Source organism: Geospiza fortis, unplaced genomic scaffold (assembly GCF_000277835.1).
Source record: "Geospiza fortis unplaced genomic scaffold, GeoFor_1.0 scaffold130, whole genome shotgun sequence".
NCBI lineage: Eukaryota > Metazoa > Chordata > Aves > Passeriformes > Thraupidae > Geospiza > Geospiza fortis.
In genome coordinates, this window is record NW_005054300.1 from 12,585,678 (window position 1) to 12,611,496 (window position 25,819).

Consider the following 25,819-nt stretch of genomic DNA (forward strand, 5'->3'; position numbering starts at 1 on the left):
TGGATCAGGCATGATCGAATCCGGAATGGAGATCAAAATCCAGACAGAAATTGCCATATTTGACAATATTTATTTTTCATATGAAGGATGGTTTCATAACCAAAATTTAAGCAGGTGTATTCAGCTGCTTTCCACTGAAAAGTGAAGCTAACACTACTTTACAGCAAAACTAACAATCTTCTGCTATTGAGAGAAATTTGAAAATACTAACTACTGTAAATTAATCAGTAGCCCAGTATTTAATGACATAGGACTGTAGAATACACAGCTCACATACCAGCACTACCTGATGTGCTGTTTTATTCCACCTATTTATGTGACCTCCAAAATGATAAGCATAATAATAAGCAGCAATTTATAATTGCTGTGTGTTCTTCCAGTCACTGATGCAGCTGCCTACATAGCATAAGAACAACACTGACCTAAGAAAACAGATTTGGCAATTTTCAACTAGGGTTAAGAAGATCAAGGTTCAATCTTTTTGCAGAGTTGCTAAGATACACACCGAAGCTACAGCACCAAAAGGCTGGGACCACTTGCTCCCTAAGATGCACTTTCTTGTCATGAGAGTATTAAAAAAAAGCTGGATCATGTTTTCTTTTTCCACTGTCATACATTTTGCATGGAAGCAGCTGATCCTAATTAGTGAGAGTTTGATATTAACACCTCACATGACAAAATTTTTTGTCACGGCCTTGTTTCAAAGACATATGACATTTGACTTTAAGACAAATTGTCTATGAAGACATTTTCCTCATCAGCTCTATGCCATAGGCCAGACAGTACTCAATTTACTGTACCTACAGCAAAACAACCATGCAGCCTTACATGCTTTAGAAGGCTTGCGTGAAGATGAAGAAGAGACTATAGATGGCCATTAGACAGTAATTACACTTCCAGGTGTAGAAGTTCATTCTTGCCTTTGGGATACTCAGCAGGCAAATTTAAAGTTAGCCATCTTTCAGGACAAGGCTATCTTGCCCCTCTGTTTCTTCCCATCCAACTCACTTCTCTGCTTTAGCTCTTTCCCATCCATTCTTAACTGTCAGCTCTCTTGAGCCTTTGATCACACTTGACTGATTCCTGCATTTGTTCCCAGGAGGAGAAGTCAGGGGGAACTTGTAGATTTCAGCATGTAATCTTCCTGTATGCCTTGGGTCCTGCCTGCACAGTTGCTCCCTTGCTGCGTACGTCCTGGCAGCAAAGTTTGCTAAAGCACTGGAAGCTAAAGCCTAGGAGCAAGTACATAGAGGCTGAGGCCAGGCTTCCCACTGAAAGGTCCCCTGCTCTGAAACATCCTTCTATCACTGACAAAGATATCCCACATTTATAACACTCAAGTTCAAGTACACTTCAAGGCCAGCTTCATTTCTCTTAAGCAAAAATGGAAGAAATACACTCAGGCTGAGGCTTTTTCCCTCCTAGTTTTCTGGAGTGCTGCAAAGTTTCTGCAGGGGTAGAAATGAAATCTGAAGGGTAGAAACAACAGTTACTCAGCACGATCAGCTGTTCTTTCCTACACTTATGCACGAAGCCACAACCACAAAAGAAATGCAGTTAAACGATGAGGAGCTCACTTCTGTTGAGCCAGCTAAAGCACTCTGAACAGTATGGGAAGACTGAGGGTATACATCTTCATCAAGCCCAAACCCAAGCTGTTTCTTTTGACCTTTAATGTCCTTCATGATTTGTGCCCTGAACCACTAAGAATGGGAAAAAGTCTAGGACAGGTTAAAGATTTAGCCAGCAAAGAGCATGCATATCTCAGTGATGAACTTCCTCTTTCTGGTAGAATGGAAGTTCACCAGCTTTCAGAGCACACTGGGGCCTCTGTGCTCAAACTTCATGGGGATGATGGAAGGAAGGATAACTACAGACGGAAAAAAGATTTAATTTCTTGATATGCAGATTTTGTAGCTCTTGAATAATCCATATAGGAGTAGTTTAGAATTAGCTAGAACAGTACCTAAAGATATTTGTTGTAAAGAAATACACAAGTTGGACAACAACAGGCAGAACTGAAGACATACTAATTTTGCACAAAGGGCTGAAGTACAATCAAAATCCAGAAGTTCTAGCACAGGAAGTATGATTTAAAAAGTCAACCACAAATACATAATGAAATGCCTTCTTTACTCTTTTTGCAGTAAAGAAAGCAAAGAAAAAGCAGAACTGTGGGTAGTCAATCAGCCTGCCTAGGAATCCATTTGTGCATGCTATTTCTTTGAATGTAGAACACAGGCTTCAAATGTAGCTGAACAATTCACATCACCTTTTAACTATAAAGGCAGCATAACAATCTCTGCTTATGCACAAATAATCTGTGACAAACCATCAGCCCTAACTGACAAAAATACTTTAAGACATAACATTGAGAAAATTAATTGCCTTTTGGTGCCTGAGAAACAGCACAGAATTTCCAACTTGTCCTCATTTTAGGGTATGTCTGTACTTAAACATAACAAACCTGGGCACTGTTCTGGTGCTTCTTTCACAAAGGAACAGTCACTTCTCAGCTGAAAATGAGTCTGAAAAAAGTTATCTTAATATTGAACATGCAAGACTAAAATGCAGGTTCTTCCGCCACCAAAACGTTAACACTTTTGCACACCATTTTCCAGAAGATTTTATTTATAAATTCTTTCATAAGAGGTTTTTCTTGAAATAGCTGAAAAACAAACAGTTGAAAAACAAAATGGCATGATGTGTGCTACATGTCTCCCTGCTTTCCAGAGAATGTCAGAGCCAGTGTCTCATACAGAAGAGTATTTCCAAACAAGCAAAGCCATGATACCAAAATCTGAAAATGATCTAATAATAGATGATCTAACTTAATTTTAGAATCCTAAGATTTGAAACATAAACTTAAAAAAAAGCCCAAAAACAAACTAACACCACAATCCTGGATAAACTTCATATAATAATGTGAATGGTTCTACTGTCTCTTTCGTCACGCTAGAGTTTGCTTTGTTGTTGTTGTTTTCATCTTTCCTTTTAAAACAGCCTCCTGCAGCTCTGAGCTAAAAATCTTCCTGGACTTTCTATGTGACAGCTGCAGTATCTTAGCCATCTGTTTAATTTATATCTGCTAATGCAGCTCCTGCTGTTTTCAACTGACAGGTTTTTTTCTCTCTTATTACCCTCACACGGGAAATCATTGCACTTGCCAAACTTTCTCTGTAGTCTCAGATGTCAAATCATGTCTGGTGACAAAAGGTGATGAATGAGGCTCCTATACACCTCCCTTTTATGTTTTTTGGGTTTGTTTTTGTTGTTATTGTTGGGAGAGTTTCTTAATTATGGAAATTGTAAGGGGCTTTTGTTACTTCTTTAAAGAATAATTATAAGCAAAAAGGAAGCAGTACAGAAATAAAGAGAGCATGTCAAGGGAAATCATATTCCCTTACTCTCAACATGGTAATTCTGTAGAAAGGTTGAGGCTGGGGGATCTCCAAGATACTCTCTAAAGCAGATTATCCATTATCCATTCCATATTCAGTCACTAAAGCCCTGATTCAATCTCTTCAGTCATCTATGGTCACCTACCAAGCTCAGGGTTTGTCTGAGTCTTGACTTTCCCTCACTTGCAACCAACATGCCTCCTAACTTTTCTGGAGTGCTCTGGATCTCGGAAGTATTCAGAAGTCAAAGGCAAGTGATGGAGCCCCATGGTTGAGCATGTTGCAATGCCAGTACTTACTGCCATCTTGTAAAACCTCGTGCAGGAAGATGCAGTGCCCACACTGCCTGTGCTATTCAGAGACACTGGATAAAAGAACCAACTGACTCGTGAAACAGCTGTCAGCCTTATACATCAAGCACAGATGTTACTGTCCCTGCAACTTCCCTGGGCCATGGTAACAAGAAGATTAAAGAGTCTTTCACTGCTGAAAAGTAACCTCAGATTTAACATCAAACTTTGCAATGTAACACAGATACCCTCATCCTGTGTAAAACTCCATCCACTGAATCCCAGTGAGCCCTGCAACACCTGTCTGAGGTGTTGCACACTCCTCTGCTACAAGGAGCACATTGCAGTGGCCAGTCCCAGCCCAGAAACAGGTAGTCACATTAAACACAAAGAAATCAAGCCCAGAAAGTGTGACCACTCTTCCTTTCTAAATTCCCCATTTCAAAACAACTTTATTAACTGGAGAGACACACGGAAACGTGAAATGAGCAGCTGCCAAAGGGCTGGAAGATGTGTGCTTTCTGGTGCAGAGTAGCTGAGAAAGAGTTAGCAGGGATACATGTTTGAGGGAATACTTGGGAGACAAGAAGTAATAATCCCTTATTACCACTGTTTCCAAAAGGTGATGATGAGAAAATAAATACAGTGCTCTGAAACAGTAGAGTTTGCTCCAGCTCCCAACATCAAAGCCACCCACTGGACTGAACTTGTGACAGCTCCCTATCTTGTGCAGAATCATCCCACTGAGCTCTGGAGGATAAAATCACTTGAAGCAAAATGAACGATTCTGCTTTTAAAAGTACAGCAAGCTAGTGTATATACGTATGTATATGGATATCCTGATGTGTGCAAATGCTGATGTACTTCACTACAGTACTATTATAAGGTACATAGGCTAGATACTCAGCACAAATTCTAACACTTTTATAACTCAGTGCCAATACCAACAGGGAAAAAAAGTAATTTCTAAGAGTACACAGGCCTGAATACCTAAAGAGTCACTACTCAGCTTCATTACTTGTACTTTATAACATTTCTAAAGTAACACAATAAAGAAAGGGTAAAGATTAAATTATAACTAACACTTTATTCTTACCTTGGTCAGAACCACTTGACAGAGCCGTCCATAGAGCACTAGCATACTAACTTGGCTTTCCACTGTCCAAGAATAGTGGGGGGTGGGAATAACCAGATAACCAGAAAACCTGAACACACTGCTGCAAAGAGGCCAAAGCCTTGGGCCCTTGCACCATGTTGTGCAGCACTCCAAGTTCTGGGACAATTCAGCTGAGGTACAAAGGCAGCCCCATAAGAAATCCCATCTGACCAATCTCTCAAAGCAGAAGGGATCACAGTAGATACATGGTACCCTTTCACCAGTTATCCCTCCTGAAACTGCTGCTATCATCAGCTCCACAGCTCTAAGTCTTGCAGAGCCAGAGCTTTAGTCTATATCTGTGAGTTGTGGGGCAAGATGACTCCTGAATGCTCCTCCAGCACCTTCAAAGCCAGCTTCCCAGCATCCCATGTTTCAGAAGCACAAACAGAGACATCAGCAGTAGCTCTGAGCAAAGTTGGTGAGGGGTCAGCAGGTGAACTAGCTTAGGGTCTGAGCCACACATAAACCTATGTACTGCTTCCAGGTCTGAGCCCAGGATTTCACCTGAATAATGGATCCGTGCAGAAGGAAAGCAAATTTCTGTGTCCACAAAGTCATTCTAAGGTCAAAAATTAACCTATCGAGCTAACAAAGGTTATTTGCAACATGTCCCATACAGTGTTTAAAATCCTGTCCTCTAAAGCTTTGCCTGAGTATATTTCTCATCACTTGCCAGCAACCTCAGGCATTCCCCAAGACCCACTTTGCAAAGAGTACATAAAGATTATACCCTCAAGGAAATCCTACTTAATTCTCTAGGCTGTCCCATATATGCAAGCAATGTACTAGGTTAAGCATCACTGTCCATACATAGACAGTATTTCAAAACCAAGCCACTACAGACATTAATACTCACTACCCTGAACTGTAACTCTGAGCTCTAACAAGGAGGTCAGAGCCTTCCCCAAAATGTTAAATGCTAGTTTACTTTAAGTAGAGATGCAACAGCCTTCAACAAACTCCAACAAATTTTAAAGTTTCACCTTCCAGAAAAATGAATTTTGTTGTTTATCTGCACTTAAAGTGTCAGATTTAAAACAAAAAGGCAAGTACAGCTGCTCACAGCTGATAAGGCCTCATGCTTCTGGCATTTATTTATATCCATGATCCAGAGCAACAAACCCATGTACTTTAAACAACTGAAGCAACTCTTGGATAAAATATGGAAATAGGAAGATGAAACTAGAAGCAACCTCCTTTACTGTATAAATCCACTTATTCACCATAAATCAAGAAAAAACACTTCTGGATGAAGGTAATAAAAGATCCATACTGTCTGAGAAGATCAACTGCCAAGGTAGAGTGTCTCAACAACAATTTCCAAGTTAGGGCACAAGAGCAGCTCTTGATGACATCTTGTTGGTTCTCATCTGAACAAGGGGCCAGCAACCCTGCCAATGCAGTTAATGTTTTCTGGCTGAGGTCACTAACATCTGGTTTGTGTACAGGCAGCTTCTGCTGCTCAGCGGTGCACAGGAACAGAGGCATCACAGGATGTCACAGGGCAGCACAGGTTTGGTGCTTGTGATTAAACTCAAGCAATGCCTGATTTGTGGGGGTGCAAAACACAGATGGAAACTCAAGTTTGAGATTCCATGAAATAGGAAGAGGTAGTCAGTCCTATGGGGCAAAGCCTAAGAGAGAGCAAATAAAGAGAGAAGACAGAAGAGGATGGGACAGAAGTGTGCTTCTAGCCATGGCTGTTCCAGCGAGACCCAGGGCTGACCTGGCTCCTGCAGATGATACCCAGCCCAACTGAGTCTGAAAACTCACAACTCAGTACACACAGTCCTTATACTACATCAAGATACTGCTTATATACTGCAGCTTGTCTGTACTCAGCTGCAACATAATATTGGGTTAGGGTTAGCCTGTACTCAGTTATCCAAAAGTGGAGGGTTAAGAGCTTCAGGGCACAGCTCTGCAAGGAGCATAAAGCAATTTTAGTGGCTGCCAGCAAAAGAGGTGGACCCACATCCCCAGCTATTCATAGCACACTCATCCAAATAACTAATTCACCAAAGATTTGTTATCAATCAGTCAGACTTAGGAGCTTATCAAATGCACCCTATAACTTCTTGACTGCAGGAGCTGGAGACAGGAATGTTGTAACTGTGGCAGATGAGAGCAACACTGAGCTTTCCAGGAGAAGCACAGTTTGAGATGACCTCTCACAAAACAGTATTTTTATATACAGACTAAAGGGGAAGGCAGGAGATAAAAAGGCTGTCTAAAGAATGCCCTAACCCACTAGACAATCATTTTTCATGTGTGTGTCTTGTCTTATATCTCAAGAATCACTATGGAACCGAAACATTGGTTATTTCCATATAAACTTCTAAATTCTAAACTGACAACAAACTTTGAACATGTTCTAGTAGTCAAAACCCTGAACAAGACTGAAACACAAACAGCATTTTCAAGAGCTCTCCCTAGTGTGCCCCTCCTGTTTCTTCTATAGTATCTCTCTGCTATGAAAAATGTTAACTTTCATTTAAAACAGTAGCCAATACTCATTTCAGATATCCCTTCCCCTGCTTCTCTCCTACCATTTTGCCCTACTGATAGAATAACAATCCAGTATCACAGCCAGGGAAGAGCACTGCAGAGCCAACAGAAGATAACCAGACTGGCTAGAGAGGGATGTGCTGGAGTCAAGTGCTACAGCTCTGGAACAAGACTAAAGGAGAGGATTTCACAGGGACAAATCTGAAAGAGTCAGCAACTGGCTGTGAGGCACACACTACACAAATCCACTGAAATACAAGGGGCATCTCTCATGTTGCACCCAAATTCGACTCCATCTCAAAACAGTTTGCTATTCTTGGTCTTCACAGTAAACTGTCATCAACACTCAATCAGAAATCCAAGGCTAGAGAAAATAATATTTACATTACAGAGATCAATCCCACTTCTTGTCATGCCTTCTGTGCTTTATTTTGTTTTGCAGTTTTTCATTTGAATTTTGTGTTCCAAATTTGGGTTATGGCCAAGACAACAGGAACTTGAATTGCTATGCATAATATAAAGTAAATAAAATAAATTAAAAATCCTCATCTCTGAGAAGCAAATGCTCTTAGATATCATTAGATAATGCCAGCATCAACACTATGTGCCTGATGCTTAGGCACAAAAAAATTAAAATCAGTCTCAGACTCTGACCATGTTAGTTTTAGGTATGAGGTATACCATGTGCAACAAAGTGACTTGGACATGGATTAACAGGCAAAAGCAAGTATGTCAGTACCTGCAATTGTCACTTTTTTTTCAGTCAAAACCTCACAACTATTTAGTAATTATTCAAATGCCCCCTTCCTTGATGAGCACTAATACTGCACATCTGAGTCTTTCAGCTAGCAGCCCAAGGTTTGTGAAGCAGCCTCTCAGCCAGGTGAGGGGAAATGATAGCCTGTTGTGCTGACCTAGCACTGACACACATTTCATCCACCTGGAAATTGTTCTTTTACAACCAGTGCTCTCAGTACACTAGAAAATAGTTTAGATACCTGATGATTTAGATTTTAATGTTCTTACTGTGGATATAGCCATCAAAATTCCCAGCACCTCTCATTCCTCACACACTTAATATGCTGATTTAATTATATGCCTGTAATTCAGTTTACGTTTTACAGGAGGCAAAAGGTAAGGAGATTCCAGTAAATGACACTTGAGATAACAGAAAGAGTTACCGGAGAGCACAATGTTCATTCTTTGCATATGTACCAGCCTATTATAAAGGGCTTAAAAATTCACTCAAACAGAACAGGTAGGAAGCCTTGGCAAAAGCTAAACTAAAATTAATTTTCCAGATTTTAAGGTTATAAAGGTAACTTACAAGGTACAAATCAGTGAAGACCTGTCTTTGTAAATCCATGGACAGATAGCTTCAGTCTGCTGCTCGATCAGGTTTTTCTCCCCGCTGCCCTGAACAAAGCTTTGCCCACACTCACTGACTGGGGCACCAGGCAGCAGGGACAGGAGTGGAACTGAAGCAAATGAGGTCAGTTCCATGCTGCACTGCCTGGGGAAGCAATGGAAGGAAACTCAGGCACTGATCACTAAGGAAAAGGTGAAATAAAACATCTAGCAAGCAGAAAGAGGTTTAGAGATGGATTGTTCTACAGCTGCCCACATTTAAATAGCAAGGACAAGATAAAAAAATTACAAGCTCTGGCTACCATTAAGATAAAAAAGGAAGACACGAAAAAGGAATCAAACGACTCTGAATCTAAAAAGAGTGGGACATGAGAATTTTTCCAAGAATAATTTAACAAAAGACCAGATGGAATGAAGCAGCGATATGTCCTAATTACAAGTTTATTATGTCAGCCTCAGAGAAAACATAAAAATCAAAAGACCCCAATCAAGTAAAGGTCGATCTTGGTGATGGGAAAAGGAGGAATTTCAGAAGGCAAAGTGAATTTAAATACATTCATGTTGAAAACTGGAAGATCTTCTTTCAGAGATTGAATCCTGTCAGTAATAGTCAGAAAAAAATTTGACAATCTCTAAAATTATTAGCATAACAATCCCCACAGAGTGTGAAAGATTTGGGATTTTATCTCATGCAAATCCATAAGCTTCTACGAGTATATTTTTTTCACAAAGAACATAATACTGAATCCAAAAAACTCCAGCAGGTAAACAGAATAAATGGAAATACATATGTAAGCTTTGATGCAGATGCTGTTGCTGTTCACTCAAAATCACCAGGTTAAAACAGATGCTCCCTCTTTCCCCATCCCCTAGAAATGATAACATGAAGCTGAGTTCCTATCAGGAAGCTAATCCCAATGGACTTCCCCTTTTTTCCTCTCTGTAACACTTGACCTCAACTCCACCCAACATGTGTGATGTATTTATGGTAGAAAAAGCGGCTACAGTGGTGTATTTTTTAAAATCTATTTTTTTCTGCAGTAGCCTAGCTGACCAGGAAATCAAAGCCCTGCATATTACCATATATTATTTTGTATGACTGAAGGTCACAGGCAGTCAAATCCTCTGTGTGCACATCCCTCTAGGAAATCCTGATCTCTGGGAACAAAAATACTACTACAATCTCTGGAATAAACTACTTGAGGAACTGGATGGTGTGTTCAGATGTATTTTAAATACATGTATTTATTATTTCAGGTACTGACATACACACATGCCTTTCTGATGCAGGAGTTAAAAATTGCCTTCTAACACACCAGTGGCCAAACAGCTAACATAGCAGCATTTTGGAAGTGGCTTGCACAACAGGAAAAGCAATTGCACAGTAGGAAAACTCCATCAGGGAGACAACAATCCAACAACAAACAGGACATAAAGCATCAAACGGAAAGTGAATTCTTGAGGAGCTAAGACAGATGCAAAAGCTGTTGGTGGTAGTGTGGAGAGATGGATTGGTTAGCAACTTTAGGAATACATAGAAGGCATGGAAATATTTATCAGTGCAAGGTGCTGAAAAGATGTATTGAAAGAAAGTTCACAGTCACTTATCAAACACAGCTGTTCAAAATCATCCAGGACAAATTTTCACATATGATCTCAAAAACATTGAAATGCCACCTATCAAGGTATAACACCAGTATTAATTCTTTGGCTGGTACAGTCCTGACACAGCAGGTTTTAGCAGAAAACTCACAGAAATATCTTCTCTCAACAATTATATGTTTGTGAAATGCTTCTACTTGGAAGCAATGTCAAAATTTAAAGACATAACATTTACTTTAACTTCCAGATGCAAAATCCACGAACCTATTAAACAATGCCAGGTATACACTTCTCCCAAGCCATCACTACTAAGTGGTCATCAGTCAAAACAATCCCTTCTTTAAAAAGGACAGGTTTAAGCCTTTCAGCATAGGCTAAACATTTTTCTTATACCCTCTAAAACTATAGTTATCTGTATGAAAAGTAATAAATAACAACAAAACAAATGTTTTCAGTATAATTTTACAGAGCTATCATTTTAATTTTTCTGCTTTGCAGCTCCATTTCTTGCATGTCAACAGTAGCCTCAAACCCATATTTCAACCCCGGGCCTGGCAATATCCACAATATTTGTTATTGAAAGGTGCCTTATTCAGAAAGCTGCTTTGACACTGCACTACCAATGCCACATGTATGCAGTCAGCTCATACAGGGACTACCGGAACCCCACTAAACACAGAGACCCCTGCTAACTTCAGCATCACAGCCAGGAAACCACCCAAGTCAGACTGCAGCAAAGAAATTCCACTTCTGATGTGACATAGACACAAATAAAGAAGTATATATGAGAGAAACAGATCATGTCAGAGCATTTATTGTATTCATTCATTCCTTACCTTTCCCTTTACACTGAAGAGGTTACCTCACCCCTTGAAACACAGTCATAAGCAGCAACAGGTTTCACATATGAATCCTTTTTTCCCTGGGTGCTCTGGGGAAGCAAGAACATTCACTCAAGTGAGCATTCATGCCCCAGCTTGAGGACAAGGCTCTGCACCGAAGCCCTTAAGACCTTCTCACGGCTGCTGATTTCATCCACGAACTGAAAGAGCATCTCAGCAGGACACTGCCAGCCTCCTTTTCAGCTCCCACTCACTGATTGCCAGTCTCTGGCAAGTGAAATGTCAAGAAACAGGCAGGGGCGGTGTTTGGAGAAGGAGGGATAAGAGATTCTCACCATCCATCAACCTCAAAACCTATTCAGCCGACAACTTGAATGGAACAGGCATTTCATTCTCCATGGTAACAAGAGATGGAAGGAGGTTGAGGAAAAAAGGGAGAGAGTACAGACCCGGGAAAATCCAGTGTTGAAGATGCAGGGAAACTTGCAAACTTTGCAATTTCTCTCTGCTGTCCAAGTTGCATGCAGAAGAGAGAAAAGCCCTTTCCTTGCCTGCACAGTCTGAGACAAGCCATGGCCACGATGAGGTGTCTTTTCTGCAGGCAGCATATTTATCTAAGGGGAGGAAATCCCTTATCCTGCACCAGTCCTACCCAGAGGAAAGCAAATGCCTTCTGAACACTGGAAATTTGGGAAAAATGCAGATTATTGCCCCCCAGAAAAAAGAACTGTCTGAAAGGGAAAGATACTGTCATTCCTTGTACAGTACTTCTTGTCTACAGATCAAAGCCACTGATGCCGATTCAGTCTGTGTGCCAGCACTGACCAGAGTGGAGGATTAACATCACTCTTTGTCTGCTTTGCATCTTATGTGGAAGAAAATGTTTGTTACTTCTGTTATCAAACAACTCACATGCACAGATAAAAACAAGGAATGAATTTATTCTTTTCCAAGGCACATACAAATGAAGCATGGAAGGAGACAAACTTAAAATTCAGGCAGCACCTTTGCCAGCCTCAAGGGATCTCATGGTAAGTCAGTTCTTATTAACATTTCAGGCCTGGCCATCTTCTGAACTTTTTTTTCCTGCTATTTTACATTCATAACTTGAGCTGTCACAGCCAGAATGTGCACAACAGGGAAATTACATTTGGATTCATGCACGTTTGTGTTCCAAGCTGGCCCCATGCAGCTACTGAAAAGAGTCTCTGGCTAAAGTACTTATGCAAGATAACCCAACAAAGGCCTGAAAAGCTCTGCAAATCCTGGCTGCTGCCATCTTATTTTTTCTCAGTTTTGTACACTGATTCTTTCCTGAAGAACACATTTAAATCTCTCTCTCCCATCCAAACCCACCACCTCTCAATTTGGAGTTTGTTCTCACTTTTGTATTGCATATGGGACATGCTGTTGGTGTGATACTTTTTTTTACCTTATATTATTATCTATACACTGAACTTTTGATAAAGGTGACCTGCAAAGTTATTTTGAGTTCTTTCAGTAGTCCTTATGTATAAACAAATATGCTTCAGATTATAGTTTTTTAAAAACTATGAGTTTTTCTTTGTTGTACTTATTTGAATTTTGGATAGACAACTTTCATTTTCTTACATAGATCTTTACTGTTCATGACATTGCAACCCATAAGGCATGTTAATACACAATCCTGCCCAGTGAATTTCAGCCTTTATTCTCACTAATCATTTCAAAGCCACGTGAATACATTCTTGCTTTTGAAAACCACTTTCCTCCTCTGAAAAAAAAAATTGTTTTATTTTCTCCTTTGCCTTCCACGACTGACCAAAACAGAATCTCAGCAGGAACAATCTTGCAGTCACTTGCTACTTGTTCTCCAACTTATCTTCCCAAGACAGTCTTTTCCTTAGGCAAAGGAGGGCACATTTACCTTTTGAAATTTACTTCAGGTCCATGGCTAAGAGCTATTTTCCTTTTTTTTCCTGAAGACTTTAGCAAGAAAATGAGAAATTAGACTACTCCATTCTCTCTTTCCCAGCTAAAGCCAACTAAAGTGGGAATGACACACACTTCAGTTGGAAGATGTCAGCCTCCTACAACTCTACATAAGCAAATAAATGTGGTTAAACGCACTTGCACGATCAGATGAACTCAGTTCTTTTCAGCTAGTTTTGAAGACACTTCAGAATTCCAAGGAGATATTTCCAGCCCATTTAAAATATATTCTACTGACATCTATTAAGATGAGGGTATTTAACATAGAAAGCTTTTCGTGTTCTTTTCATAGAACAATCTCAGAGCACTTTGTTATTTTGCTTTGTTACAGGAGCACAAAAAGGAAAGAATGTATTTTTGCCAACTGCCATAAAAGCAGAATCATCTTCCCTGCACTTGCTGTTCACTGCATTTCACCTTGATCCTCTTGAAGGTTTGAAAGCATTGTTGTTTATCTGGAGCTGAGGGAAAGGGATTTTCTTTCTCTCTGAAGTTGATTCTAATGTACTTCAAAGAGTTGCCATCTATTAACATTATCCACTTGTCTTCCTATGATCCAAAAACTATACCCTTAGAAATTAAGAGCTTTCCCAAATCTGTTCTAGCAGCATGCTTTAGGCAAGAAAGAAGACACTGACAATGTTACCAATATTCAGAAATGTGACAAAAACCAGTCCAAGAGCATAGAGTAGTACCAACCACAGCGCCCACTGTGTGTTCCTTTTCAGCCGCCAGATGGGAAATGTTGATGTGTCTCACCAAGGGCAACACACAGAGATACACATTTTGGAAACAAATCTACTATGAATTGGCTAAAATAGTATCTCAAAAGGCACCCTACCAAGAGGTACTGAAGTGAAGGGTGAAGCATGCCCACACAGAATCAAGGCCTTATCCAGCTTCCAAAACAGAAGAATAAACAGTACAGTACAGCCAAGATTCAAAGGACTGCCCACCATGTGTGCCTGCCAGGCAATAATAAAAGCTGAAATGCATCAATAGCTTCAGGCTGGCTGAGAACGAAACGGACTTGAGTTCTGATCAAGTTTGGTGGTCTCCCCACAGCTCCTGCATTACAAAAGCTACCATCTCTACTGACAGCAATTTCACAGAGAAATGAACCAGTGGGAACCAGTGGTGAACCTCACTGGGACAGCACTGGCAGCGGCACATCACAATATCCTGAACTGCACCTGCCCAGGTAACAAATGGTTTCTGGGAATAAAAAAGGCTAAAAAACACGATTGGAAAGCACACAAAAATCATCAAGGCCGCAAAAGAGTCTGAGAACAGCACCTAGGAAAGCCAAAGCATCTTGGTTTAAATTGACAACCATGGCTGAAGTATCTCTGAGCCATTCTCAATAGAAATGATTTCAAGCTAGGAATGAGTACGGACAGAGTACACAGGGCTGACCTGACAACACAGTGTGTGTGCCATCAGTAAAAGAACATACTGTGCCACTGAATTACCAGGCATTGCCCACTGCAGACACGCCACCCCAAAACAGGAGAGGTGGACTTCATGCGTGCAATTTTATCAAAACATATTTCTCTAATAAGCAAAATTATACTAACTCAATAGTTTCCTATTTTCAAGTGTGCCCCAAAATTAATCAAAGATAAGACTTTAATAAAAAGCTCCTCAAAAGAATCAGCATTAATCACCACAGAGGCGAAGACTGAAATTTTAACCTACTTAAGGTCATTTTTTTTTTTTACTTAGTCAGAGCTTTAAAAACTTCTAATGAAATAGGAACTCTCCACTACTTTAGAAACAAAAAGAATAAATGCAAAATCCTTTGGATCACAAAAATTTCATGTTTCATAAGAGAAAAAGAGCAAATGACAGCAAGATTCCTAACAATTTGTTTGGCAAATGCCATCCAAACCAGCACACAGTCACCTCAATCTGTTATCCGAGAACTTGCAACAGCAGTAAATGTTAATGACACATGGCAAGGTAAAAGCTATCAGCCAGTGAAGGAACAGCTTTTAGGAGAGCATTAGAGGCTTATAAATTTTGAATTCTAAAATTTTGTATCTGCAGGAAAGGTTTTCAGTATTTCACATGCAAACATTTTCATGCAAATAAATACATTTTCTTCTAAACGAAAGGAGTTTAAAAGGGCACAATTAGCAGTTTTCACTGAGTATAAATCAGACAGCTGCCTGTAATTGGAACCAGGAGCAAAAGACGTATAAGAGATGCTTTCTTCCTTGCAGATGCTTTTCCAAGATCTAAGGGAAAGTTCTACATCAAGAAATTAATATAATACTATCTAAAGCTACACAGTCTATGGCTTTAATAGGTACATTTACATGTGAATACTTAGTTTTGGTTTGTTTTTTTTCTTTTCGTTCCCAATTTCTTTTTGGATTTCATCTATTTCATATAAGATTAAAACAGCTACAAAGATGCAGCAAGCCAAATGAAGCTCACTGTGATACCTCTGCAAATAAAGCTGTCTTTTAACAGGGAGCAGACGGGTCAACACCAATGAATCAGTGCTAACTGCTATCACTAGCAGTGCAAGGAAGAAAACCACTACCCCTTCATTCCAATGGGGATCAGAAGAAGCTGCGAATTTAAAACTGTAAGTTTGAAGAAACTAAATATGTTTCACATGACAGAGGCATGTTTAAATGTCTACTTCTGTCTACATTTCATAATGCTACTGAAATACAAGTGACATCCAACATATGCTTGGGACACAGGACACTACTTAAGACAAAGCACTAAACAATGCCTTAAAACTTTACCAGCAAAAATAATACAAAAACAATGGGTTGGAGATTTTTTTGGGTGGGGAGCAGGGGGGGGCATAGAGATAACACCAACTAACCAATCTTTTTTTCCACTAAGTCAGCATTTCAACAACTCAAGTATCTATAAATGTACCAGCCCCTTAAGAAAAAAAATTATTTACATTTGTATCATTCTGCAAATAAGAAGACATTTTTTAGAACAGATGACACCATTTTCTTCAGCCTTTCTGCAACAACTAACTGCTCCCATGATTTCTTAACCACTTCCCTGTTTTACACAGTGATCCCAGTTGTAAAAAAATGGAAACTTCCCCTTCCTTCAGGTCAATGGAAAACCAGAATCAAACACTTTTCAACAAGCTGATCAGAACACTGCAGATAAATATAAAGAAGAACCATAAACTACATATTTTTATACACACCACTCCCAAGACACCAAAATGATAGAAGAAGCAGCTGAGGTACTAATGCAGATGTGACCTAAGAGGCCTCAGGCACAGATAACCAACCAACCTGTGCAACTTAAAAAGCAACACAAACTCCCAGCTGCCAGCTTCTCTTCCCCAGTGTAATAAGATGTAACACATATTCAGTTTACAGTATGATGCCACATTTTTGCTGGAAGGCATAAGAGGTATGAATTTAACAATGTGTTAAATTGGAGCATTGCACCTGTGTCTTACTACCAGCCACTTGATTTCCCCAGGGCTGGAGGATGTGTCTGCCACCTGGAGATGGGCAGCACAGCCTGACTTATCCTTTCTAAGCTCTTTCTAGAACCACCTGGACACAAGGTCCCCAGCCTGACCACAGATCCAAGGCACTGTGATAGGGTGGGCAGGAGAAGCATGCTTTGAGTCACAGAATCATTTGGTTGTAAAAGACCTCTAAGATGCAGTCCAGCCATCAAGCTGGCACTGTCAGGTACACCTAAATCAAACCAAGTGGTAGACTTGGCAGTCCCTAAGTGCCATATCTACACATATTTTAAATACCTCCAGGTATGGTGATTCAACTAGAATGCTAACCATAGATTCACAGAAAAAAGTTAGCCCCCAAATGAAAATATTTCACATAGTTTACAAACATCTCTCACATTATCTCCTCTCACTTGTCTGTGCTGATATAAAAACAGCAGGCATATATTGTATGTCAGGCAACTGCTTCAAGTGACTGCACCACAGGAAGAAGCATCGACACCAACGACAAAAGGGAATGTTAGGGAAGCTTGTGGCTCCTACAAAATGCTTTGAAAAAACCCCTCTCTGTTGCAGCATGGACTCTAAACAAATATGCCTACATTCTCTCAAGGTATCTTACTTTCAAATGCAATTAATATGATGTGTAATGAAAGGGAATAAAGCCTTGTTCCCAGAATATAAAATAAAACTAACTGAATTTACCAGAGGACAAAAGAAGGTTGCCTTTGTGTCTGATTTTTATTACTAAAAGCCTCCCGTGCTTAGTTTACGAATTTGGAAGGGAGAAATTTTGAAACAAAAGTATGTAAGACATTTTCTCACAGGCATATTGACATCTACCTTTTCTGTGAAGATAATCTGCACATTTCGGTTTTCTGCATTTCACGATTTTATCATCTTTTGGAGCAGCAAGGAAGGAGACGTTGCTGAAAACATCTCATATTACCTAGATTAACCTTGCGCTCACTACTTCCCCCCGCAAATAAATGCCAAAATAGCAAGCCAAATCTTTCCTCGCTGACCTCCAAGTAAGTACTACTGCTTGAAAAAATATATCCTGTTACTGCTTGAAAAAACTCTACTGTATTGCCACCCCCTCAAACCATTCTTCTGTAAAACAGTTCATCTTAAAAATACAGCGCTGTCACCTTCCTTTTTCAGGTTTTTGCCATTGCTGTCACTATGGAAACAATCAGATCATCAGATATGTCAGTAAGCATGATTTATAAAATACAAAAGCACCAAAGGTAGGTATTTTACATAAAACCCAATCAAGACAAAATTAGCATGTTATCAAGGAAACATTGGTTTTAAAGAACTTTCAATTTCATATGATTTCCTAGAGCAATGCTGCAATGAGCTACAGCCAAGGAGAGTGCTGCCAGTGCAGAATCATGCATGAAGTCACACAGCCAAAGGCTGCAACAAACCGCCAGGACAAAGGGCTGTAATCAACCCTTTTCCATCCATTTAAAACACAAAAATCCTACAGTAAAGGGAAGTCAGTATATCCCCAAAACATTACACCAACATAAGAAATATGGCAAGACATACAGATCTTTGTTTCTCTGAGACTTAGAAATAAATGAAGGAAGACCCTTTCAGTTTGTTTTGCCTGTATCTCAATAGCGAATTCAGTTATATTCCCCTCTGCTTGTCACCTTTGTTCATATCTGCATCAGAAGCAAAGGTGAAGCCAGTTACTCACAGCTTCCCAACCAAACAAAGATTTAAAGTTCTTAGAGAAACATCAGTTATAGAGCTTGGTTGGGCAGCTATTCTGTTGAGTTGTAGTTTCAGCAGTGCAAAAGCAGAGTGCTTATTATTGCAGGAAGATGGGGTTCATCCAAATCTGTATGTGCAGAAGATGCCGTTTTCCCCTGCTCCCAAAGCTCAGGACATACTTCAATTTGACATGTTGACTCAATTATAGCACTCGGGAGCCTCAAGAGAACAAACACAGCTTTTTGAGACACCTCCCTCTCTACCACACACACATTCTCCCTGTGCCTATTTAGAAGCTCACTGCCTTTCATCATCACACTATTCTCTCGTATATTACACTGATGCACCTACTCACATTGCTGCTTTTCCTCACCCCTACTATCTTGGAAAGTAAGCAATTTCCATACTTCAAATTCAGCTACTGAAGTTACAACATAGATAACAAAAGCAACAGAGACCTCTTTTTATGGCAAGATAAAACATTTCAGCTCAAGAAAACAGGTCAAATACAAGAGTCATAGAGCACTAGGAGAAGAGAGAACAGACATGAAGCTGTAAACTGCTTTTAAAACATTGTGGAGCCAAAAGAATAAATATGTACTTTTTTAATAATGACATGGCAAACAGTAAGCTCCAGGTGCCATTTCAAGTTGAGAAGACAATCTGCCAACTAGTCAGTGCTGCACAGCTGACCCTGAGACTGCTTGCTGTCTTTAGGACTTAGCTGAAGGACTTTCGCACATTTTCTGCCTTTGATGCTACATGCACATACAGCAAAGTCCCTTACATTCAGAGCCCCTCAAGTGGCTCAATAAAAGAAACAGTCTACAGTATTCTTGTCTTAAAAGCTCTGGTTTTGACTGGCTATCTTGATGACAGATAGAAATTTATTAGATTATTCACTTTTTGACACAGGATGAGCCACTTAGGACTGCAGATCAGGTACTCTGAGATGGAGATAGTCCCTTCCTCACTTGAAACATATGCTTTTGATTCCTAATTTCCAAAACATAAGATTACATGCTTTGTCTAAGATTTCCTCTATTAGACTGCATAAGTCAGATGGAATGAGTTCAGACAGCAGCTGCAAGGAGAGAATGACTGAAGGATTTGGAATTCTGAACTATCAAGAGGGCAAGGAAGAACAAAAGTTATAAATTACATAACTGAGTGAAAAGGTAGAGTAGAGGGCAAAGTAAGATAAATTTACTAAGTCTTTTGTGGGAAATCCTCTTCCACAAAAAGCTTCTAGAAACAGAGTGAATTTTGATGCAGATTCCCTGCAATTATTTATATTAGTTCATAAAAATCAGGAAACTGTAAGATAGTACAGAGGACAATTCAGAGCTGGAGTTTATGTTGCTCAAATATTGGACATTTGTGCAAGTTTATATCTGTTTTCTATCTGGCTCTTTTTCTCCTCTTTTCCCTCAATCGTGCATGCCGGAGGGGTTCCAAATACCCTGTGCTGAAGTATTCAACACTTTAAAAAAGTTAGAATCATATTTATCTGGTACTGTGGTACTTCTCACTTGTGTATGTAGCTCTCTGCCCCTGCTTGTATCCTTTCCTAGGCTTTAAAGTGACTAGAAAACACTGCATGTTGAAGTCTGGGTAACAAACAGTATCTACACAATATTTTCAGTATTATCATCTACTGTACATTCGTAAGCACAATTTCTAGTACATTTCTAAGACCACAGGTCACTCCAATTAGTCTGATATTAATTATGACATGTCCTCTAGCAAAGATTGCTCTTAAGACTCTGAACAACCACCAAAGTCAGTGCCACAACACCAACATGAAGAAATCCAAGTGATTAACATAAAGAACTTTTGCATGTACTGTATGACTTCTGAGGAATTGAATATGTCGCTGAAATCAGTAGGGGAGATCATTACAAAATTCCTTGTCATATACAGGAGCTTTCATTCTTCAGGTATTTAGAAAGAAAGCTAAAGACACAGCAAACTCAGGTAAACTTTTTTTCTAAATAATAAGTCTACACCATGATTTAAGGTACTTGTTGGTACTTGAGTTTACTACATACTGACTTCCTAGCTTTAAAACATTGATTTTACCTTTTCTCAATGCATTCATGCAAACAAGTCTTCAGTCAACACATTAAACTCTTGCCCTCCACATGCATTGAGAGTAACTCTGGGGCATGAAAACTATTTCAGTATTTCCCTATGATGGTGAATGTAACAAAAAACCCCCTGTTTTTACCAGACAGTAAAACAAGTACTTTGTAATAATAGAGAGAAGTATCTCTAAAGGGTCCTTAACCTCACTATGAATACCATGCCCTAAAACTCGATTTGGCAAATCTGTGCTACATAGAAACAGAGGAGTTTCACTATCTGTAATTCCATTGAAAAAGACAGGATTATTGTTTATAAAAGGGTAGACAACAGAAGCAAATATAGAGCTGGAGAGGAGAAAGCAATCCTGCTTAATGGAAAAATACACCTGAAGTCTGAAATATATACACATTTAATCTTCTTGGGCTGTTCTTACTTAGCATAACCAGAAAATAAAACTGTATCTACTACTTCTTCCCTTCTTTGTTTACTGATTAGTGAACTGAATATCATCTTCTTACTCTGGGTTCTTGGAGCTTTCTTCTAATAGATTAACGACAATAGAAAAGCCACAACATTGAATAGCACCTGCTATTTTCTTGGACTCGCATGCATTTTCTAAGAGCACCCTGAACTAGAAAATACTCTTCATACACATGCCCAAGGTTGACCTGCATTATAATCCAGCTACAAGTGTTCAGACTGAACTTGCTTCCAATATTCTGATACTCTGTAACAGAGCAACAAGAAGGCAAATAAGTTTCAGAAGACCTATTTATTTTGGAAACTGATAGTGATTCTCAGTCACTTAACAGCCGTCTTCCAAGAAAATAAACAAAATTGAAAGGTTCCTACTGATTCTGGAAGAATCAGTGTTGTTCACTAGCCAGCACTTAATACTGCCTACATTCAAACACTGAATACATAAGCTCTATAGCAGACCAGCAGGCTCTCTAGAGGAATCACACACTATCAGAACAACTGTCAAAATCAACATGTAAAACCACGTCCCCATTGTAGGTGGTATGCTCCAGTTATTTCAAATATCCTTCCATGTTACCACAAGATAACCTGCTTGGTAAAAATGTCAAGATGCAAAAAAGACAGGATAAAATCTAACTTTTCACTCAGTAAATAAATTAATTTATGAATGAATTGCATCAATGACATTTGTGCCCTTTTTCTTTGGCATAAATAAAGTAGTTACCCTGCTGAGAAAACAGAACCACTAAATCCAAATTAAGTTTGCCATCCATTCAGAGAAAGAATAAGATGACAATCATGTGGCATACATTTATCACATATTTAATGCAGTTCTGGAAACTGGAGATTGTTGGCAATAAGTACAGTGGAAGAAGCTAGACAAAACAAAAGGAAACACCTGAGGAGGGGTTATTCCCAAGGAAGAGCTGAGGAAGTAAGGACAGCATTTCTTACAGATTTTTCAGACCCAACACAACTTCAAAGCTACTACTTTGAATATGGACTCTCCCTCCTGCTCTTGCTAGTTCATGGGAAATTTCATCTCTGCCAAACAAATCAAGAGAAACTGAACTGCAGATTCCATTCACTTGAACTCTGAGACAGCAACTTGGCTACTGTGAGTCACTGACAGCTGGGAACAACCCTGCCAGTCTGGGAGAGACACCAAATTCAGTGCAATATCCATCCTCATACACTCGAATCCACAATGGCCAGCACATCTGAAAGGAATCACAAGGATGCTTACTGGAGGGGGAGATGTCTGGTGGAAAAAGATTCCTCAGCAGCAGTAAACCTACATACATACAACCACTTCCAAGTCATCCATTCTCTTGGTATGGAAAAGGAAGTGAAAATGCAGTATGCTAATTAAGGACTCCAAAGATCCCTCTACAGATTCTACATGTATGAAAAAAGATATTCAAGCCTTCCTGCATCACAAATCAAAGTACAAAGAAACAGATATCACCAAACAGGAGGGATGAGCAATCAGCTTCTTTTGATATCTAAAACTACATCACTAAATCCAGTGATGTTTGTATCTCTGGTCTCATCAGGCTGTCTCATTAAAAAACCTGCCTTGTGCATTATATATTGCTTTTGTAGCTGCACGAAGCCACTGCACGTCCACAGTTCAGCCAGTTACATGGCTATGGCAGAGGGCAAAGAGTAACTTATTTAGAAGAGTGAGAGAAATGACAGGAGGAAAGAAGCAACTTGATGCAGATTCCTGAGACTACATATTTCATAAAAGCATCACACTGAGAAATAAAATTAAGAGAGTTGCTTGGGATGGGGGAAGGTTTGCCTCTTTTCAAGGAATCCATGTTTTCTAGAGGACAAGCACAAAAACACATGGCTCGTCAGTAACTGCCCTTACAGTTTTCTTCAACATGTAAGATTTACTTACTTCTAGAGCCTTGCCTACAACAGCAAGCTTTAGAAGAAAAAAACCCAAAATGCTATTTCCAACTCAGCTCAGTTGTATCACTAAGTCTCACATGACTTAGCCACTAACAGTAGAAAGACCAAAAATGCTTAGCCTCAAGAGTATCATCGTAATTGCTAAACTCAACCTTATTAGAAATGATTATTCTCTACAAGCCCCTAGGTACACAGAATTATTCTTTATGATTATTTAATAAAATTACAATTTCATAACTGTAACTTCTTCCAGGACAGATCCTTACATCTACCTGCCACCTCTTAAATTAAACTTATTTCTTGCTTGCTTGCTAATCTTTCTTGATATCGTATTCCTCATGACTGCATCTCACCACTTCCTGACAGAGGAAACATTGCAAACCAAATGGAATTTTAAATTCAATGCATACTGTCATGTCAAATGTCAGCCAGGGACATATTTCTGCCACACAGAACTACTTCTGGAATTGTATGCAGTAAACTACTGATTTTAGTGTCCTTCAGTCAGGAGACTGTAACAGTCCTTGGTCAGATAGGTTCTTCTTGAAATCACAGAGCAAGATAATCACAGAACAACATCTTGCTTTACCAGACAAATTTATCTATACACAAAATGAGGAGGAGAATCTTGCCTTGCCTTTCATGGTTTCAAAGATACATCTTGAAATTGGGTTGATGGTTAATGCAGTCTCATGGAAAACAGAATACAGACATTACAATATCACATACTTACTTTCATCCACCCTTCTTCAGAATACTAATAACTTCCTATAAACAAGTTTTGTTTATTTCCTATAAACTAAGTTTGACACTCCCCTTAGTCACTACACTTCTACATGCCTGGCACACTCAGTATTTCACTGACTGAAGGGGAAGATTTTGAAAAACTCCTGATAAGTACTCACAGCAGAGCAATGCCATTAAATTTATTCCCCAACTTATAAACAGTCCTGTCGATTCGATGAAAACTGTTCAGTTAATGCTCAGGTACCTCAGCTACCGTCAGAAGACAGCTGATATGGTAAACATAGAATCTTAAGAGAAATTCACACAACTACATAGGAAATACGTAGTCATGCATGCCCCTCTCAGCCATCCCTTCCCACGCAGATGACAGGCTGAGTATTTCATTTGTATCATTTATTTTCAGGGTCTCAGAGATTTCTCTAGCTCTAAATTCAGATCTGTTCAACAAATGAAACATGCCTACCTGTCAGCTTCTCTGGTCTCCAGTGCTGCTGAATGCCACACAATTTACACTAAACCAGAGTCTCACAGTGTTTTGATGGCTGATGCTTGCAATTTTATGAGCTGGTAGATTAGACTTTTTCCATTGCAAACCTAGATACAGTTTAAGGTGACAGGTTTGGCAAGTCTGGATTTATTAGTTCCTCTGAACATAAACCTGCATCAAAGAGGATGGAAGTTAAGCACTTACCTTTTCAGCAGTGCCTTTGTTCACCAGCCAACACACAGAGCAAAGTCAACAATGCCTGGCTTACAAGCACACCCTCCAGCTGGGGAAAAAAAATCCCAGAATGAGTCTAGATTAGAGATACACAGGAAAGAAAGATCAAAGAGTACTTTATTTTATACACATATGAAGAGCACTGCACACAGGCTGTGCAACCAACCGCTTTGTTCTAAACAGAAAATATTCAACAACACAGTGCACACTATTGTGGCTCCCTAAAAACATGTCAAGTGAAAGCAAATGCAGTATTTCTCAATCATAGAAACCAACCCCCAGTATATAGAAGGAAAAGGAGGAAGAGAAAAAATATGCTAAGAAGCCCTTGGTTTGTTTTAAGAGTTAACAGTCCACTGGGCAACAGAGTTCTAACTTCCTTGACTATAACTGGCAGAGAACTTGGCCTTAAATTTCACATAACAACATTTCTTTGTAATGAGAAAGTTAAAACATGCCTCCATAGGAAGTCCTCAATACCAGAGCTCAGACAGCAACTGAAATTCTTCTGCAGACTGCATAATAGCAGAAACACAGAATATTCTGAGCTGGAAGAGATCCACAAGGACGGTTGAGTCCAACTCTTAAGTGAATGGTCCATAGAGGGATCAAACCCACAGCCTTGGTGCTATTAGCACCATGCTCTGACCAACTGAGCTAATCTTGGGGATATGGAGAGACCCAGTATAGAAATTAAATGGAGCAATATAAATTGCTGTCTCATACTTGCGTTTGAAAACAAAGATTCAGGGTTTTTTGCTTTGCAAAGGGACATCCCCAGACCGGTACACTTTCCAAATTCTTTAAATAATCTCCTCAAATTAATTCCCAGGGCTGCCTTCCAGCCGGCAGGAATCACCCAGCAAATGCCAAGCATAGGCAAGTCCTTCCTCCCTCAAGTTGGGGTCTGGGGCAGCAGCTCCACATGATGACTCCTCATTGTTCATTTCCACCACACCGGAGCCCAGCAGGCACCTGGCACATACCCAGAGAAGTTACTGAGGGGAGTGGTGAACCTGAACACCTTTTACTATTTGCCCTATGGCACCACCCAAACAGAGCAGCTTAGGGCTGCTCCCTATTCGTTCAGATGCAGCCAAACTGACTTTCTGAATGGAATTTTAAGACGCACTTCATTTCATTAATGAAAAATTCTCTGCTGCCTTCCTCTACATTAAAAAGGTGTCAATCCTGTTCATACCATCCTATCATGTGCAGGTGGCCACACATAACACAAACAGTAATTCACAGTCCAGGTGCTCCCTTAACCTTCCCCACTAGATGCAAACAGGAAACTAGATGCAAACCAGTGCAACTAGACCTCTATATCTGGTACTGGTTTGCTCCCATGTATCTGCAGCTACAGCTCTTAAACAGAATGCAGCAGGACACCATTCTTGACATAATTCCTGAAACTTACTCACCTTTTTTCTCCCCCTATACCTTTTCATACTGTTTGCCCAACTGTTCCTTTTTAAAATACTTTTTTCCTGAAGAAAGGCAGTATCTAAGACTGGTATGCAAT

The 25,819-nt window shown here is 39.7% G+C and overlaps 1 protein-coding gene across 2 annotated transcripts in view; it reads right to left on the reverse strand.

The window, feature by feature from the left end:
- NDST2 (N-deacetylase and N-sulfotransferase 2) overlaps positions 1–24,346 on the reverse strand; it is a 101,859-nt gene extending 77,513 nt beyond the window's left edge. The window contains exon 1 of one of the 2 annotated variants that reach the window (XM_005417233.2): positions 24,265–24,346. The gene's annotated coding sequence lies outside the window, so the exon portion shown is untranslated. Of the gene's footprint in view, positions 1–8,685; positions 8,864–24,264 lie in introns of those variants that run through there. The other variant, XM_031063628.1, reaches the window with a different exon arrangement.
- Between the last annotated feature and the right edge of the window lie 1,473 nt (positions 24,347–25,819).